The following is an 18,518-nucleotide window of genomic DNA, read 5'->3' as shown; positions in this document are numbered from 1 at the left end:
TTTGCTGATTGCCAGTTGATGTTCCTGCTGCTCCCCTAATGTAGGATTTAGGGAAAATGTGGAAGTTAAAACAATGGGATTTACAGCTGAAATATAGAAGTGTAAACTGTCTTACATATCTGGCCAGAAAACTACAATCTCAATACAAATTAGTAAACTAAACGTGAGATTGTAGTTCATCATGGGAGTGAGCTTGGAGCAGTAGCTACTTTACAACACACCCAGAGACTATGGGGAACAAAAGTAGCCACCCTATGGAAGGAAGGACAGTGTCAGTGACAATTCAGAGATGGTTTGTGGATCTACAGCTGAGTGATACACAAAAAGGTTACATTTTTGTTAATAGTTAAGATACTTAAATGCATTTCTAAGATTTTACTCCTGAGTTTAGTGTCACTTTAACCAATAAAGTTTGGTCAAGGACCACCCCAGCGTGTGATTGGATAGTGAAGAAACAGCAACACATCTGTGTACTAATATCAGCCAGCTACTGTTCTACTGTTGCCTTTCTAGTCTGAAACATGATGTGCAAGGGACAAGACATGTGCGATACATTTGGTTCCGAATCTAAATTCGGACGAAATTTCGGAAATTCGAACATTCGGATGTATCCGAATTCCAAATTTTAGATATATAACGAATGCAAACGGATCTGAATTTCCGATTCCGAAATTCGTTAGCGGTAGTCTAACAATTTATTTTTTTTAGTCTGCAGAAGTGATTGACGCTGGATTACATCGATGGAGCCATTTTTTTTTTAAATTAAGGAATAGTCAAAAATTGTCTCTTTGTTTTTTTCCAATTGAAGGATTTATCACAAGTCTGGACTTTTTAATAACTAATTGATTTAACCCTTTAGTGAATGGGTAGGGGCAATTTTTTCAAGTTTCAACTTGGGGGGGGGGGCCTCCTAACATTCTTACCAGACCTAAAAGGTCTGGTATGAATTGGGGGGGAACCGCATGCTTTTATTTTTTTACTCTTCTGCAGACTAAACAATAAAAAACATTTTTCCTGTAATTCTGCTGCAATGAAATTTCATCCCACACACAAAATTTCATCCAGTCTACAGCTAACTAATTTTGTCCGAATACAAATCCTGAAAAAAATTGAATTTCGGACCCGAATCCCGAAAAATGAAATAACACAAAATCCAAAACAAAACGAAACAATTTTTTTTGCCAGTGCACATGTCTACAGGGGACTAAAACAAAAAAACTAATATCAATAGGCAAATGTACAGACAGGATGAACTAATATTTAAAAATACAGGTAGTCCGCAATTTACGCAGCGGTTAGGTTCCTGAGAGAATGGTTGTAAATAGAAACCTGTGTAAACTGAAACACAGTTTTTAATGTAAGTCAATGGGAAGCGAGGGAGTTATGTTCCAGACCTTTCTCAAAATTCACATAAGTAATAAAATACAGGTACATTATATTTTAAAGCTGCTGCTTGAGCTCCCATAAGGAGCTTTAAATAAAATGTACCTGTATTATGTTACTTGTGTATGTATGTATGTCAATAACTTCTTCACTTTCCACTGACTTACACGATTTACTGGGTTTCAGTTTACACCCGTTTTTATTTAGAACCATTCCTTGTTTTGAGAGGGGCCTGGAACCTTACTCCCTCACTTCCTATTGACATACATGATATATTTGGTTTCAATTTACAACACTCCCAGAAAAGGGTGTTATTTTGAATCAGTGCAAATTGAACCGTTGTAAACCGAGGGCCACCTGCAAAGGAATTTTGATGAATGCAACTTAAATAGAGGTATTTTTAACTGTCTACATGTTTTCTTTAATGTGCATTTTGAACTTGTAAATTGTGTTATAAGGCCACACAAGATGGGGCCAACTCTTCCAGAATTGTCAAGACCTCATAATAATTATTTTTCCCCTTTGGATTAACAGTTAACTCTGATAAAAGCAGTAGAAGGGGCAGATTCCCCTATTTGGCATATACGTATGAATTCAATCAATAGCATACATGTAGTATTAATGGAATGTTTGGTGTATGCCTTTGAACAGGAAAGGCAGTGAATTAAAAGTTAATGCCAGCATTGTATACTCTCATTCTAAGCAAGGGCAGCAAAATGGTCATTTTATAAATAAAATTAATTACCTTCTTTGCTCCATTACATTGATATACAGTCTAGAAATGTTCACTGTGCTAGTGGAGATTGCTTACATTTTGCTTGTCATGTTAAAAATAAAGTGCGTAATGCTGTGAATATTCCAAGATTGATTATTGACAGTTGTGGGCTGATTCCAATTGTATTAAGAAAAATGTGAGTTTTTCCTGTAAGGGCCTAATGACATGTACGGAATTACCAAAACAATTAGGTAACAAATATGATTTTTTCTCTATTTATTTTACTTTTATGACAAAACTTTTTTTCACTGCCCATTATTTGGCATTGAATTAACCGCCACTATCAAGCAACTGCCCCAAAAAATTAAGCACATAATATCTCCACATTTTTTTTGTGGTTGCTTGATGAACATTTAGTTGCTAACAAAATTATTTGCTCACATCTTGTTGTCGGCCAGTGGCTAGCTTTTGCTGTCCGCAGCAGAATGTAAACAATGGGGAGCAATAGCCAGCCTGCTATTGGCTACTGCAAATTGCAATAGCCGATAGCCGGCTGGCTATTACACCCTCCCACTGAGCAAAGGAGCAGACCTGAGAGAGAACCAATTTGAAATGGTTACATTCAATAGTTACTATTAACTCTCAAGCAACCAGAAATAACAGTTATTCGGCATCTATCGATCCCCGTGGGTACCAGATGACTGTAAGTTCACTGTATTTAGGTTTGGAGAGAGTGTGGAATCTTTAGAGCTTCTGTCATGTTTTTGGAGAGATTCCCCTTTACTTACAGTGCTACAGGATGTGAGTAGAAATCTCCTAAAAGTGAGTAGAAAAGCCCACCTTGGACAGGTGGCACTGGAACAAGTGTGCCCACTTTCTACATTGCCGATGACTGTTGTGAGGGCAGAATGATGAATCTCCCCACTGAAGATACAAATAACAATAAAACCTGGCAGAAATTCTAACCCTTCTCCTACCTCACCTAAACTAGATATGTGTATTATGTGCATGTAGCAATTGGGTGAGTGTCTTACTGGCAAGATATAAAAGAGTTGACTCTGAATCAATTATTGGACCTCAGGACAATATATATTCATAAGTAAACCTACACAATTAAAATTATTTAAGAATAAATTTTTCTGCATAAGTCAGGCTTTGACTTTTTCTTTTCAAAACAATACATTGCTACATAGAAACTCAGAGACATAATGCAAGATCATAGAATACAAGATTCAGACACTGGACTCATTGGATGACAGGGTATTTTTTAAAATTTGGTGAGATAGTCTTTATACATTTATAGCATGGTAACAATCAGCATGTTTTGTTTTTCTTTTCTGTTCTTTTCCTGCATTGGGACTGGTCATGAGAAGGCAGATCCTTACATTTTTTTAAGTGCACTGACGTCTATAGAAAAAAATTGTCAAGCGCAAAACGGGAGTTTCACATATTTTTAAGATGGGTGAAGTGCAGGCAGCCCACTCAAACGTATGGTGGTGGGAGTTGTCAGAGATACACAAAGAAGTTAAAAGCAAGCTGTAGTGCCTGCATCTATATGTTCTGCAGTACAGCTCCACTGATTTTACATGCCACTGATCTTAGTGTTATGTAGCCCATACTGTATATCACCCATAGTAGCTCCTGAAACAGCAGGAATTTTAGGAAGGAGTAACCTGCCAACAGAAATTGACTCTTAGCATGCATGATATGCCATGGCAAGCTGTTGACTTCAGCTTGGCATGCTATTAATCTGTAACCAGAGTTCTGCTGGTTCCAAAGACCAAACTCTCTCATTTTGTCAGCTAACCAGTAAGAATGAACTACTGGCACATTTAGCATGCATCGTAGCACTAATCATTTTGTCTCAATGTTATCAATTATATCTGATGTTTCATCATTTGATTTTTGTTTACAAATTGCAGCAAATTTAAAATAACTCAATAACTGTCATCTTCTGGAATAAAGAGCCTTCTGTCATATAAACTGTCATAACTAAAAAAAAGTTATGAAAAACAAAAACCTGCGCTTATGAACAAAAAACAAGAAAAACCGGACTTGCTAGAAGCTGCTATAACTCAGGCAGTGGGCCTTACAAATCTAACAATCAACCATATAGCGCTAACAGCCTCACGGTATTACCTCCAACAATGTGCATTCCAAACCTAAACGGTATTATGTGAAAAATAAAGATAATAAATTGTGTGAAACACTTTTGCAAGAGTGGAATTATTTACAACAAATCTGTACCACATATATCTAAAATCAAATGTGGTGATACATGTGATAATAGAAAATCCCTTAAAAAATATAAACAGTGAACTACTTGGCATGTTCTGATCAAAGTGAATAATATACCATGTATCCTCAAATAAATGAAACAAATGTCACAATAGAACAAACAGTGAACCACTTCATATACTATGATCAAAGTGAATGATATACCATGTATGCTCAGATGGAACTGTGAAACAAACTATCACTATAAAGTGTGACAGTGTATATCTCCTAGTAAAAACCAAACAGTGAACTTTATATAATATAATCAAAATAAGTGATATACGATATATCATCTAATATGTAAGTACAACCAATACCAATGACAATATAAATATCATAAATTGGTGTTTCAAAATCTGTGTAGAAAAATCTGTGAAAACGAAAAAAAGAAAGAAAAAAATTGTCAATAGCAACCAAAATGTTCAAATGGTGCGATCTCCCATTCTTCTTCCGACTATTCTAGATGATCCAAACAGTCAGGGTCAGAAGAATGGAAAGTATATCCCATTCAGTGATAATTTGTGTTGTAAAAGAAGGAAGCGCAGAAATCCCCTTTAGGGTATGTACTCACCAGACCGCAGATGTTTTCAGGCCGTGTACAGCACCAAGATGCAGGCAGTCATTCACCGTCCTCTTCCCACTGCTGACTTTCACAGGGTTTGCTGCTGTCTCTATGAAACTTCCGTTCGAAGTCAGGAAAGAAAAGGCAGTACTTCCACAGTGTGGCAAATTAGGATAGTTTATTAGATAAAAAAGCGCTTGAACAAATTATAAACTATAAAACGAAATTCCGGCCGGCCAGTCTAAAACAAACTCAATCAGACTGAAGGTGTGACGTGACTGCAGGACCGCCCCCTGAGCGCTATACTGTTGATTGTTAAAAAAAAATTATGGTATTAGTGTAGTTGGACCTAAAGTTTCAAGTAGACTTTGCAACTCACAATTAAAAATGTTTCACATATCCATGATTTTGAGTGTGTTTATAAACATTTAATAAATATACATGGATTGGCCATACCATTATGACCACCCACCTAATATTGAGTAGGTCCTACTTTTGCCACCAAACCAGCCCTGACCCATTGAGTCCACTAGACTTCTGAAGGTATTCTGTGGTATCTGGCACCAAGCCGTCAATATCACATCCATCAAGTCCTGTAAGTTGCGAGGTGGGGCCTCCATGGATTGGACTTGTTTTTCAAGCACATCTCACAGATGTTCGATTGGATTGAGATCTGGAGAAATTGAAGGCCAAGCCAACACCTGAAACTCATCATTGTGTTCCTCAAACCATTCTTGAACCATTTTTGCAGAGTGGCAGAGTGCATTATCCTACTGAAAGAGGCCACTGTCATCAATGAATACTGTTTCCATGAAGGGATGTACTTGGTCAGCAACAATAGAGCAGGATAGAGAGCAGGATAGAGAATGCTACTTACAGGTGAAACTCGAATAATTAGAATATCGTGCAAAGTTCATTTATTTCACTAATGCAACTTAAAAGGTGAAACTAATATATGAGATAGACTCATTACATGCAAAGCAAGATAATTCAAGCCGTGATTTGTCATAATTGTGATGATTATGGCTTACAGCTCATGAAAACCCCAAGAACCCCAAATCCACAACCTCAACAAAGTAGATTATTACATGCAATCAATAAAACAAGGATTGTACATAGAACAATATCGGACCTCTGAAAAGTACAAGCATGCATATGTACTCAGTACTTGGTTTGGGCCCCTTTTGCAGCACTTACTGCAATTACTTTTGCACAATATTCTAATTATTCGAGTTTCACCTGTATATACCTCAATCTTACTTCCCTTCCTTGATTCAAAGATATTCAAATGGAACTAAATATGATTATTATGTGGCCCTCAGGGCTTTTGCCATAATATGCAGGTATTCCCCAAATATGCACATTGGATAGCTTATTAATTGGTTTCAGCTTTTGCCCAAAATAAATTGGCCTTTATTCTTAGTTGTATGTAACCTCTATAATCAATTAGCTAGTTGTATGTAATTGACTGAAGCCAGATTCCAAAGAGCCCCTTATAGTAGGGTTGCATGGGCCTAATTTCTAATTTTGTGTTAGGCAGGTTCCTTTCACTTAACTCATACTTTGATTAAAATGAACAGGTTGCCTTATGCAAACACACGACAAACATGGTAAAAAGGCTGTATGTATTATTGCACACAGCAAGTGTGAATGGCTTCTTTACATGCTGGTGCCTGAAGGCCCTGGGAGTTAGAAGTGAGAAGTCATAGGAGGTCCAATAGCTGCTACTTTGCCAACTACCTATGTTGTCTCATGAGTGTATGTAGCAACATCACATAAGAGAGCCTTGAAGTTAAGAGGTATGTTAACAACTACAGGGTTCTGTATATGATGCAATTATGGTTACTTAGGAACTGGAAGATACAGTGAGGGGAATTATTTAAATTCCCAAACTCAAATCTTAACTGAACAAACTGAAGATAGAAGCTGATTGGTTGACCTGGGCATCTGCTCCAGATTTTGTCTGCTCCACTTTTGATAAATGCCCCCCAGTATGTAATGAGCATGATTTGAAGCAGTTGACAGGGTTGAAACTGTCATCTCCAAGTTAGCTAATTTCTGGTTGCTGTGGGTTACTAGACAATATCGCTTTTAAAATATTATTAAAGGAGAATTATGAGGCGAGTGATTTTCACTCAGCCTCATAATCTGAGCCGACCTGTGACAATGAAACTGTCACAGGTCAGCTCAGTAGATCGGGAAGTGAGCGAACACATACCGTTGCTCTCTCACTTCTCGATCTATCCCTGCAGAGATCTGTGACTGTCACTCACGGCTCCCTGCAGGGATCCCCCCTCCCCTGTCTGATCCTCCAGCGCTGACTGACAAAATGGACAGGGAGGGGGCGGGCACAGCTGGCTCTGCCTCTGGATAGGCAGAGCCAGCTGTCAATTCTGCTGCTGGGTGGATCCAGACAGTATTGTCGGGATCCGTCCCAGCTGCGGCGTCTCAGCTCGCGGTATACTGAGCTTTGGGTCACGGGAGAACGCTAGTTTATGTTCTCCATTGACCCTTAGGAGAACTATGGGGAAATGCCCTGACATCATAGTTCTCCTTTAAATAAAATTAGATTTCTAGATTCTTGTATGCTGCCTTTGGCGTTCTTCATGGTGAACAGCAAATGTTATTCCCTGAGGACCGATGCAACTCAAGAGTACTGTATCTCTCTGTACAGTTAGTAAATATTTGTAATCTTACATGAAAATCTGGAATTGCCTGTATAAGCACAATTCAGTTTTTTGCCTCAGGAGGCTTTCTGAAATTTTAAAAATTGAGCAATTGAGGAGTAATTGCAAAGTAAATCAATGTAGCGGTCTTTTAAAGAGCATTCTTTTAAATGAGTAGCTGGTGCAATGAGCAGGAAAACGGCAAGGAGTGTGGGAGTGAAAAGTTCCCAGTCTGCAGATCAAAACTTACAGATTTATAGCATGTCACTGAAATTCTGAAAGATTTATAGCATGTCACTGAAATCCAGAATTTCAGCTGTTGTTTTTTGAATTTGCTATAGGAAACACTCATCCTCAGCCTAAAACAATCCATAGAGCCATGAAAACATCCTTGGTTTGTTAAAGTCAGTACATTGATAATTACATTTCTAATCTGAATATGGACATAGGTTTCAGTGCCTTCTCTCTAAATGCACTTTTAGCTTTATTCCCTGTCTGGCATAGTAATTATGTTTTCTCTGAGCACTTTGGCTCAAGTTCTGCAGTTATTGTTTACTGTACTATATTTTATCTCCTGCTGTTCACTGGATTTAGGTGAGATTTGCTAGCAGCTGCTGAATATAATCACTTGTCCGAACTTGCAGCAAAAGGTGCTGTTTTAAAAAATGTTTTTAAAAAATGTTTTTAAAAAATGTTTTAAAAATGTGATTTCCAATTAATGAGGACCTGTCACTTTTTTGTTAAAAAGTTAATTATATTCCATTCCCTAGCAAACTGTATGGTGCATGCTATTCCTTGTGTATGGGTTCATCTTCCAATCTACTTTTAAACTTGGCAGACAATAGGAAAACTATCCTAGATCTCAAATCAGAAAATATTTGAACCCTCCAATGAAATAAATGTCAATCATTGCTCTAGGTTCCACCAGGCAAAAAAAACAGCCTTTAGTACAACTATAATAAGAAATTTAATGGGATATTCTGAGAGAATTCCCCCTGACCTGGACCCAGAGGTAATGAGAAGGCAGCTAATAAATGGAAACCACCAATACCAATCCATAGGTGATATTGTGATATAGGCCTCATTCAGATGGGTGATTGGGTTGCTGCAGCCAAGTGCAGCTGAATGCTGATAAACACATCTGGACTATGGCTGCACTCAGCCGAACGAACCAGAGGCCTGAAGGCCTGAAAGAAAACAAGAGCGCAGATTCCTCCATCAATGCCACAAGAGCATTGATCACAGAATCCCCTCTGTTTTTTTGTATTCTAAAAGTGCCTGCTGGCCTTTTTCAGAATACACAAACAGAGTCATCAGCTAATTGGCTGCCGACTCTGTTCATCTGGAGATTTTACCAACTGGCTTTTTCGACCAGCTGATCGAGGGATGCCCGAAAGGGTTCCTCAAGAAGTAGCCTAAATTCGCCCACTGTATGGCCAACTTAAGTTATATTATTTCTATTACTTTCCAGCTGTCAGGGCCAACATGTCTATACAATCTTAAGTGCACAATTTTGTGACAGTGTGTTTGTACTGCAGTGACGGATGTGAAAAAAGGAAGGTGAAATGAAAGTGTGTTGTGAAAAGTAAAGAAAAAAGTGAATGTATGTAATGAACAAGTTTGTTTTTCCTTTACCATAATAAGGGATAATGTATTTGTGAGTGAATTAGAGAGATTAGAGAGTAAGTACTAAAGAGTTACAGATAATGTGTGATTACTTCATGTATCTCTACAGGAATTGTTGCTTCAATTGCTTTTAAAGTAGCTGTGTAGGAAGAAACTAACTTAACTTCTTGTAAACTATTTTGGAGGGAGTTGAAAATGTTTCAAAGCAATTTTTTATTGCTTCTATGGATTCATTTTTATGTAATGTAATTTATGTTTGTACTGTAGAGATCGCCTGTATTGCTCTGTGGAAAAGAATATTTTTTCCCCACTGACTTTTTTGTGACTTTTTTCCTTTTTGGCTTAGATCAAACATTTTGTGGACACATCTTTAAGATAACATTAAACTGTTCATAATAATTTAGTTTTTTTCTGGCTTTTAGCATTAATGTATTTTTAGAAACATTTAATTAATGATATTCTGTATTAAGGTTTTTACATTTTGTATGGCAGGGGACATATCTGGGAAGCTTGGGAACATCTCATATAGTGCCGCAAAGCATAAATCTATTCAGTGTTTTGTAATATTTAGGATATACAAAATATGGGCCCCGGTAGTTGTAGTGAGTTTAAAATAGAAACAATTAATACCTAGGAGATTTTTTTCTCATTGCTAATTCTCACTTTTCACTCTAATTTCTAAATATTCTTTCTTATGTACAGTATAGTCTAACTAATATACGCTATACTCTAATTCGTTTTAAAACTAAAAACCCACACCCTATGTGTTTTGCCATTTTTTTATGGCTTTTTCAGGCATATTCAAGTATATATCATGTGCTAAACTACAGTGGTCAAATTGCTCATTGGAAAAACCAATGGTTGCACAGGTCAATGTGGGAAGGAGGGTGAGGGATAGATCAGGATTAGGGATGGTCTGCTGGTTCGATTCAAACACGGGTTCGAATCGAACATTGGCTCCCCGAACGCCGAACTTTATGGGATGTTTGCGGTCTGTTCGAACGCGCAATGTCCCATACTGCAAAGAGCCCTTTGAAGCTCTAATTGGTTAAAGACTTTCATCTGACCATAGGTCAGGTGCAAGACTTTGCCCAATCAGGGCTCAGTACTCATTTGCAGCCATGATTGGGCAAAGTCATAATGACTCAGATGCTGGCAAACTACACAATTGGGCAGAGCTAGCTGTCACCGTTACCTCCGCCCAATTGTTTATGTTTTGCAACTGTCAAAATGTCATTATGCGACGGGACTGCGACCGGCGTTTTTTTTGTTTAATTATTATTTCTATTAATTTTTTATTCCGTCGTCATCGTAGACAACGCTGGGCGCCATGATTGACAATGGATTACATCGGTGTATCCATTTTTGTTGTTTTTTTAAAATAAAAGACTTGTCAAAAAGATGTCTTTTGTTATTTTTTCAATTAAAGGATTTTATCAAAAGTCTGGACTTTTTACTAACTATTTTTTTTAACCCTTTTGTGAAAGGGTAGGGGTACTAGTACCCCTTACTCATTCACAAGGGAGGGGGCGGCATCTGGGTGCCCCCTTAATTAAAGGGGTACCCCAATGCAAATAAGCCCCCTTGCCCGCAGACCCCCACAACAACCGGGCCAGGGTTGTGGGGATGAGGCCCTTGTCCCCATTGGCACGGAGACACCCTCCCAGTGCCGAGGACATGTGGCCTGGTGTGGAAGGGAGAGGGGGGGGCGCTCGCCCCCCCCCCCTTTCCGGCCCTGCCAGTCCTATGCTCGGATCAAGGGCCTGATATGGAATTTTAGGGGGGACCCCCATGTTTTTATTTCCCCATTTTTGTGGGTGGGGTTCCTCCTTAAAATTCCTACCAGACCTCAAAGGCCTGGTATGACTTTTAGTGGGAACCCCACACACTTAAAAAAAAATTGGTCCCTCCTAACATTTCTAACAGACCTAAAGGGTCTGGCATTGTTTGGGAGGGGGAACGGCACACTTTAAGAGATAATTTTTTTTTTTTTTTAGCAATGTCAGTTTTGCTGCAGCAGGTTCTATACATCCTACAGATCCGCCACTTCACAGGCAGGTTAAGGGGACACAATATTTGAAGGAAGTTTTCATGTTTACTCTTACCCTGTAAGTCATGTAAAAAGCACTGTTGCTTTAAAAAAACGTTTTTATATTTAGTCATTTGTTTCTAGGAGGAAAGCTGAGTTGTTCTGCTAATGAAATCTTTTTTTATTCTTAAATCATACAGAATTGCATGTCAGTGTGCTTGTTAATTCTTAAATCTCAAAGGGCAAAAGAGGACTATGGATTTTTTGTATGATTTAGTGATGAGAGTGTTTTCCAACAGTTTCTTCCTGAGGGCTTCTGTATTCTCTGCTGTAAATTTGGGGAAACATTTTGAAATTGTTACATGTTTTGCTAGTTTTTATTTTTATGTAATGTATGAATTTTTAGAACTGCTCTCCTTTAGAAGTAGTTGGGTATCCCCGCCCCTTTTGAAGTCCTAAACAGAGCAGTCTTAGCATTGATGCTGTACTCAGCTGTTTGGTTTAAGTTTATTTGTTTTGTGTGTAACCCTGAGCCTCCCCCCTTCCAGTAGCTCAGTGGGGTGCACCAGTCTGTTGAGTTTTCAGTGTCTGTTCTCTTCAGACTCCAATCTTTGGCTGGAGAGTGTTAACTCAAGGGGAAGAGTGTAATTTCTTAGACGTCTGGGATGCACTGTGTGTTGCACTGTGTAGATGGCAGATTGCATATTACCTAGGTCTCCCCTTTCTTAATTTCCAGCTTTGCTGCATGGGTTCATCTGTGTGACAAGCTGGGAGGTGGGGAATGATTAACCTTTTTCCATATTTACATTTTTACAATGTAACTAAATTCATGAATGTGTGTGCAGGAGATATACTTAATCTTAATCAAGTCTTAGTTAAAGAGATAGCAGCTAAGCCACTGTGAAAGAGATGAGGGTGTATCAACAGTTTTACATCCTTTGCCTCACAGTAGTGTGAATAACAAAAGGTATACTGCTGCTTTAAAAAAGTATGGTTAAATAATGTGCTTTTTTCAGAACTCCTGGAATACTCAATGAAGTAGTCATGCTCCCCTCTGGCTAGGAGCAAAGAAGTAATGCACATAGGACATATTCTCTCCTAAGATTGACTAGCTCTGACTCTTCACAACCTCTACTCTCAGAAGCACTGAATGGTCTGTTAATGATAAATAGAGCAGAAACTCCTCCCACCTCCTCTCTGACATACTGGTGCCAGCTCATGATTGAGTGGGTTTGTGCCAAAACTTTCCTGCTAGTGCAGGGGCAAATGTTCACCCGTAAAGCTCTCTCATTGACAGCTAAAGTGACAAATGCCAGAGTGCCTTCCCAAAAACAATTTCCAATGCACAAAAACGGCACAAAACCCTTTCAAAATGGTAACGCAAATCTTTATTTCAGACAAATTTCCATTTCAAATTTGTGACTTTTACAGCCAATTAACTTCATGGCATCACGTTGGGTGCCAAAAGGTAGCACTTTCCTCACTGATCTTCAGTAAATATTGATCTTCAGCTGAAACCAGTGGGAAATCAACAAAACTACAAATATAGCTCCTGAACTCTATTAAAGTCTATTGGACCCAAAAATATTGTAATTTTACTTCTAGCCTTTTTTCAAAACCATTTTGCAAGCTTTTTTGGAGAGGGTAGTTGGGTAGCTGGACACTGCAATGGGGGACATGTAGCACTGAAAACAAAATGTAAAAAAAATACCATTTAGCCAGCATTGGGTCATTTAATGCGGCTTAAAATGCTACAATAAAAACACCAGTGCAAAGTACTTCTGTAAAATTATTGCCACCAAATGACATCTCCTGGCCAGCTTCATACCGTTTGAGAAATAGCATTGGGTCCCTCTCAAAATCCATACCTTGATAAGGGTCTGGTGTGGATTTTGAGGGGCCCCAGACAAAAAATATAAATAAAATCCATAAAGACCCTTATCTGGGCATGCAGTCTGGTAAGGAAAGGGGGGAGCAGTAAGGGTGCACCGCCCCTCCTCCCCCTCAAACTATACCAGACCCCTTGCTCTCAACAATGGAAGGGTATCTTGTGGGGGGGGGGGGGGGCAAGTCCTCCATCCCCCCTTCCCTGCAAGGCACTTTGTCCCTATGTTGAGGGAACATGCCCTGATCCCCACATGTCTGGACTGGAGAATGTGGGGTGGGATTTACTGGAATCTGGAAGCCCCCTCTAGAATAATGGGCGTTCATATATCTGGTCCTTCCCCCTCTGCATGGATGGAGATTACTTATCAGAACGTGGATGACCCCTTTAAAAAGAGGGCCCCCCTCTACGTAATTGAATAAGGGGTAGATAGGATCTCGTCTTCTCTTTATGCATTCATAATTTTACCAGTCCTGTATTTAAAAAATAAATAAACAATGTCCCAAAATGTACACCAAACATCATTCACATGACTCCAGAGATGTAGATGCAGGGTCAATCATGATGCCCAATGCCCCTCTGACCTGCTGACAGGACAATCCTTTCCCATCTCAAATGAAAGTTGTGTGATGTAATTAACTAAGACCATAGTTGGTTAGTGACATCACTCAACATTCCTGCTGGCTTGTTTACAATGTGAAACAAGCTGTGAATAAATGAGTCACATCTCGCTGCAGTAGCTGGAGGTTTGGACAGGAAGGTGAACTGGCCAAATCTAACCATATATTTCATCCATTCACTTACTTGTGTACAAGGTTGGTTTTGGGTTGAGCTCATGGTTGACTCGAACGTGAAGCTCAGCCCTATTCACCAATAGCTACATTAGCTAGTGTAGTTCTTTGCTCAGAATGTAATGAAAATGGGTGCAGTTATTTTAGTAAGTTTAAAATAGAGATTGATTTTTTTTCAAAGGGCAATATGGGATGGGGGGTGTGGTGTTTTAACACTTGTATTCTAGCATGCATCAGCAGAGAAGTGGCAGAGAACTCTACCCTTAGAGCTCACTCCTTTAGAACTACAGATAGGCTTACTGCTGACCAATTTTGCTACAGAGCAACAAAAAATGCAAAGAGGCACTTAACAAAATACTAAATCCCTACACAAACACAAACAAACACACAGAGAAACACACATATTGATGTGTGCACACACAGACGTGTATGTATTTGTTCATTTGCATATATTATAGTCATTTTGTAATGTATTATTACTTTAATTACCTTTTCATTTTACTCTGTAACTAACTTTAATGCCCAGACATTGCACCCATGGCATGAGTGTACTATATAAATAACTTGCAAGATAGTCTACTCCTTTTTGCTCACTGTTTCTCCCACAAAGACTGCACAAAATGGTAGGCAAAATTATAGGCATCATCCGCAACACGATGTGTGTCTCTGGTGACATAGTTTCAGTCTGGGTGTACATAATGGGATGCTGGAAATTCATCTATTCTGATTTTAGAGAAAACATGTGCTGAGAAATATGTAGGCTGCTGTGGCTTATGTCTCTTGTTAAAAATACTAGTTACCTGGCTGTTAAGTATTATGCAGATTAGGAATTCTGACTTGGCTGGCTGCATACTGAGGTACTGTGTGATTATATCAAAGGCAACACCTACCTCTTGGCAGACTGATGATTATTATAATTTTGAGATCCCAGATTGCACAAAATTTAGCATGGGACAATATGATTGTAAATAAAATAAGGAACACATGACAGCCATGAGACATTGCTGGCATTTCTAATTATATGAAAATGTTTTCTGTCTTAAAATCTGCAATGTTGCTCCATTAATCATTAGACATTGCTGCTTACTTGGTTTACTCTAACATTAAATGAGAACTATGGAGTTGAGGCTTTTCCCCATAGTTCTCCTTAGGGTAACGGGAGGACACAAACTAGCGTCCTCCCGTCACCCTAGGCTCAGTATACCGCGAGCTGTAGCTCGCAGTATACTTAGACGCTGCAGTATACCACCAGCAGCTGCTCGCGGTATACTGAGACGCCGCAGCTGAAGCGGATCCCGACAATTGTGCCGGGATCTGCCCAGCTGCGTGACTGACAGCTGGCTCTGCCTATCTAGAGGCAGAGCCAGCTGTACCCGCCCCCTCCCCCGTCCTTTCCGCCAGTCAGCGCTGGCGGATCGGAGCGGGGAGGGGAGAAACCAGCCCCTCCGCCTGTCACAGCAGAGAGCCGTGGCAGGATCGAGAAGTGAGCGAACGCCGGTATGTGTTCGCTCACCTCCCGATCTACTGAGCCGACATGTGACATTCTTATTGTCACAGGTCGGCTAGAACTATGAGGTGAGTGAAAAGCACTCACCTCATAGTTCTCCTTTAAGCCAATGAAGCACGTTAAATGTTATCCGGAGTTTTCTATAGTGGTAAAGTAATTTTCAGCTGTACTGTCCCATGACTGACATTATTACTGTTACCAGCAGCAGACTTGATGGTGCTGGGTTGATATAAAATAATATACCTGTGTAAACCATGTAGATACACAGTGGAAAGACATACATAAACAGAGGTGCTGCCCTTTTTTCTAAGGCTGGCAAAAACATCTGTTAAAATGCAATTGCTTTGGGTAATGCTTCTGCTGTCTTTAAATTGTTTAAAGCAGATCGCCAGTTCTTTTTTTAACCACTTTAATGACCGAGGCCCTTATTTTCTTTCCGTTTTTTGCAGCCATGTTATAATCCACATTTTAGGCCTGAAAATTACTTCAAACCCCCAAACATTATTAGGGTTATTCATAAAAGGTTGAAGAGTTTGGAAAAGGCCGAAGAAGTGAACAATCAAGGACAACATAGCTGATCTTGAAAATCAGGTGAATTGGAGAATATTTCCAAATCAGCTATTTTGGCCTAGACTGTTCCTGCCTACTCCAAACTCTTCACCCTTTAGTGAATAACCCTGTATATATTTTCTGAAAGCCAAGACGCTGTAGAATAAAATGTTTGCAGTTGCAAATTTTTATGTAGTAATTAGATAACCAACATGCCCAGATAAAAAATTGTGTGCCACTGTGTAACGGCGACAAAATTCAGTACCCCAAAAAGTCCATAGACAACGCTTTAAAAGACCCTACTGGTCATCAGTTTTGAGATACGCATAAATATTGGCCCTAGAATTATTAGCGTGCGCAGCGATACCCAGCATGTGTTATTTTTGTATGTTTTTAACTTTAATTTTACTTTAAATGCTATCACATAGGGGGGCTTATAAGCCCCCATGTGATAGCAGACTGGTGGTGACAGGTCCAAAAGACCACTAGTATCACCTTACCACTTGAAATAAGCTATTGAAGTGCAAATCACAGTTGGTTGTATAAAGTTTCCCAAAAGTTTTGTAAAAAAAATCCACACATTTTTAAAATAAAGTTTATCTGATTTTGTCTGAAGATAAGTTAATTGAAGGTAGTGTCTGTTTCCTATGTATATACTGACTTTTTCCTATGTAAGTAGAAACATTATTTACTTTGTATGCTTTCATCATATCAGCGGAGCTTTTGTTAAAAATTATTTTTATTTTGATAATATTGCTTGTGGATATAGGTTTGGTCAGCATCAGTTTTATATCGTTAATGTGGACTTGAGTGAATTCAGTTTTATGCTAATATTTGCAAAAAGGGTTTCTGCTTGCAGACAGCAATTCTGATATATTGATAAGATTATGGCCACTGCAGTTAATCTACTGTGACTGTCAGCTAAGCTATTGATAATGCAATTTTGTTAAAGAGGAGCTTGACAAAATATAGAGAATATGTTTATAGCCTAAAGACTGAAACTGCAGAGCCTCATAATTTCATTTTTGTTAATGTCAAAGTCAATGAAATCCTTTCACTACTCCTAATTTGTAGAGTGTCGCAGTATTGTAATGTGGTTTCCTAGTAGTGGATTTTGCACCATCTCAGAAGCACTTTGATTATATGATCTTATATTATTTATACTGCAGTAGACATCCCTAGAGTCTGCAGACTTCTATCCTTAAAGGTTTGTCCACAACAAAATTAATATCTTAGGGGTCTATTCACGAAGCTGCCGAGGGCAGCCAAGTGATCAATAGTTTCCTATTGTCCGCCAGCTCTGCTGCTGTAAAAAAAAAACGGAAAAAAAAAACTCTCCCGGGCGCTCTGGGAGCCTCCGGCTCCCAGCCGCCCAGGAGAGAAGCACTGCTGTGTCTTTTTACTTGCTTTATTCTGCATATGCGTTTGGCTCGGCTGAGCCGCTCGGCCACAATCAGGGGCTGTATGGGCTATTGTGAATAGCCCGTACAGCACCCCTTCGGTTCTACTGAACCGAAGGGGTCCTGGGGCCGAAGCTAGCCGAAGGATTGGCTGAAGCTACGGCCAGATTCTTCGGCAGCTTCGTGAATAGACCCCTTAGTTTTGATAGATGCTGGTCTAGTGAATAGTTTGCTGGTTTTTTTTAAATCTGCAACTGAAGAGATCTCCTTGCTGTAGTTTCTGACCTGCCTCAACTACCAGGCTGCAGTAGGGAAATTTTACTATTCCTGCTGGATTTACCATAATAATAAATTCTGCAGGGGCAGTGAGACCGGGTACATATTGTTGCATTGCAGTAAAATGTAACATGCACTGCATACATTGTGCACTGGGTTGCCTTTATTTTTTCTCGAATGGCACCCCGATTTACTAGGCAAGACACCTGCACTACAGTATGTGGCCACTTGTAATGATTGCAACAGATGTAGAGTCCTGGGAACTGAAGCTTGAGGATCTTCTGCTTAATAAAGAATCAAGGGTTTATTCAACTCTTCAGCATCTACCAAAAACTAAAAACAATGTTAGGTGAAAGGACCCCTAAAATCATTAATACTCTATATTTAAATATTTGCGTTTACTAGAATCTGTTTTCTGTTTAGAATCTATCGGTGTAATAGAAGAAATATATTCTATACTGTATGCTTGAGACTGTAACAAAAGCAGAGGTTTACTGTGGCTCCACCATGCTAAAATTGACAAAAACTTGTCAGTGCAATCTAGTCAAAACGAAAATCCCTGAAATATACACAGGTAACAAGGTGCGTGCTTCAATTTTTAATCAAGGCATTTTTGTTGTGCAACAATCCACCCTACTTGCTCTTGGTGGTAATCTGGTGATCTATGAACCCCATTTGCCAATCTATTTATAATTCAGGAAAAAAAGCATTCTCAAACACAGGGCCGGTGCTAGGTTTCCTGCCTACACAGGCAAGGTGGATTTTTGGTGGATTTAAACATTCTTATGTTTATCCATTATCAATTATTTCTGCAGTTCATAGTTACATAGTTACATAGTATTTGAGGTTGAA

This window comes from Nanorana parkeri, unplaced genomic scaffold, assembly GCF_000935625.1.
Source record: "Nanorana parkeri isolate BGI_ZX_2015 unplaced genomic scaffold, ASM93562v1 scaffold1108, whole genome shotgun sequence".
Lineage (NCBI taxonomy): Eukaryota > Metazoa > Chordata > Amphibia > Anura > Dicroglossidae > Nanorana > Nanorana parkeri.
The sequence above is the reverse complement of the archived record's forward strand: the minus strand, read 5'-3'. Positions refer to the sequence as shown.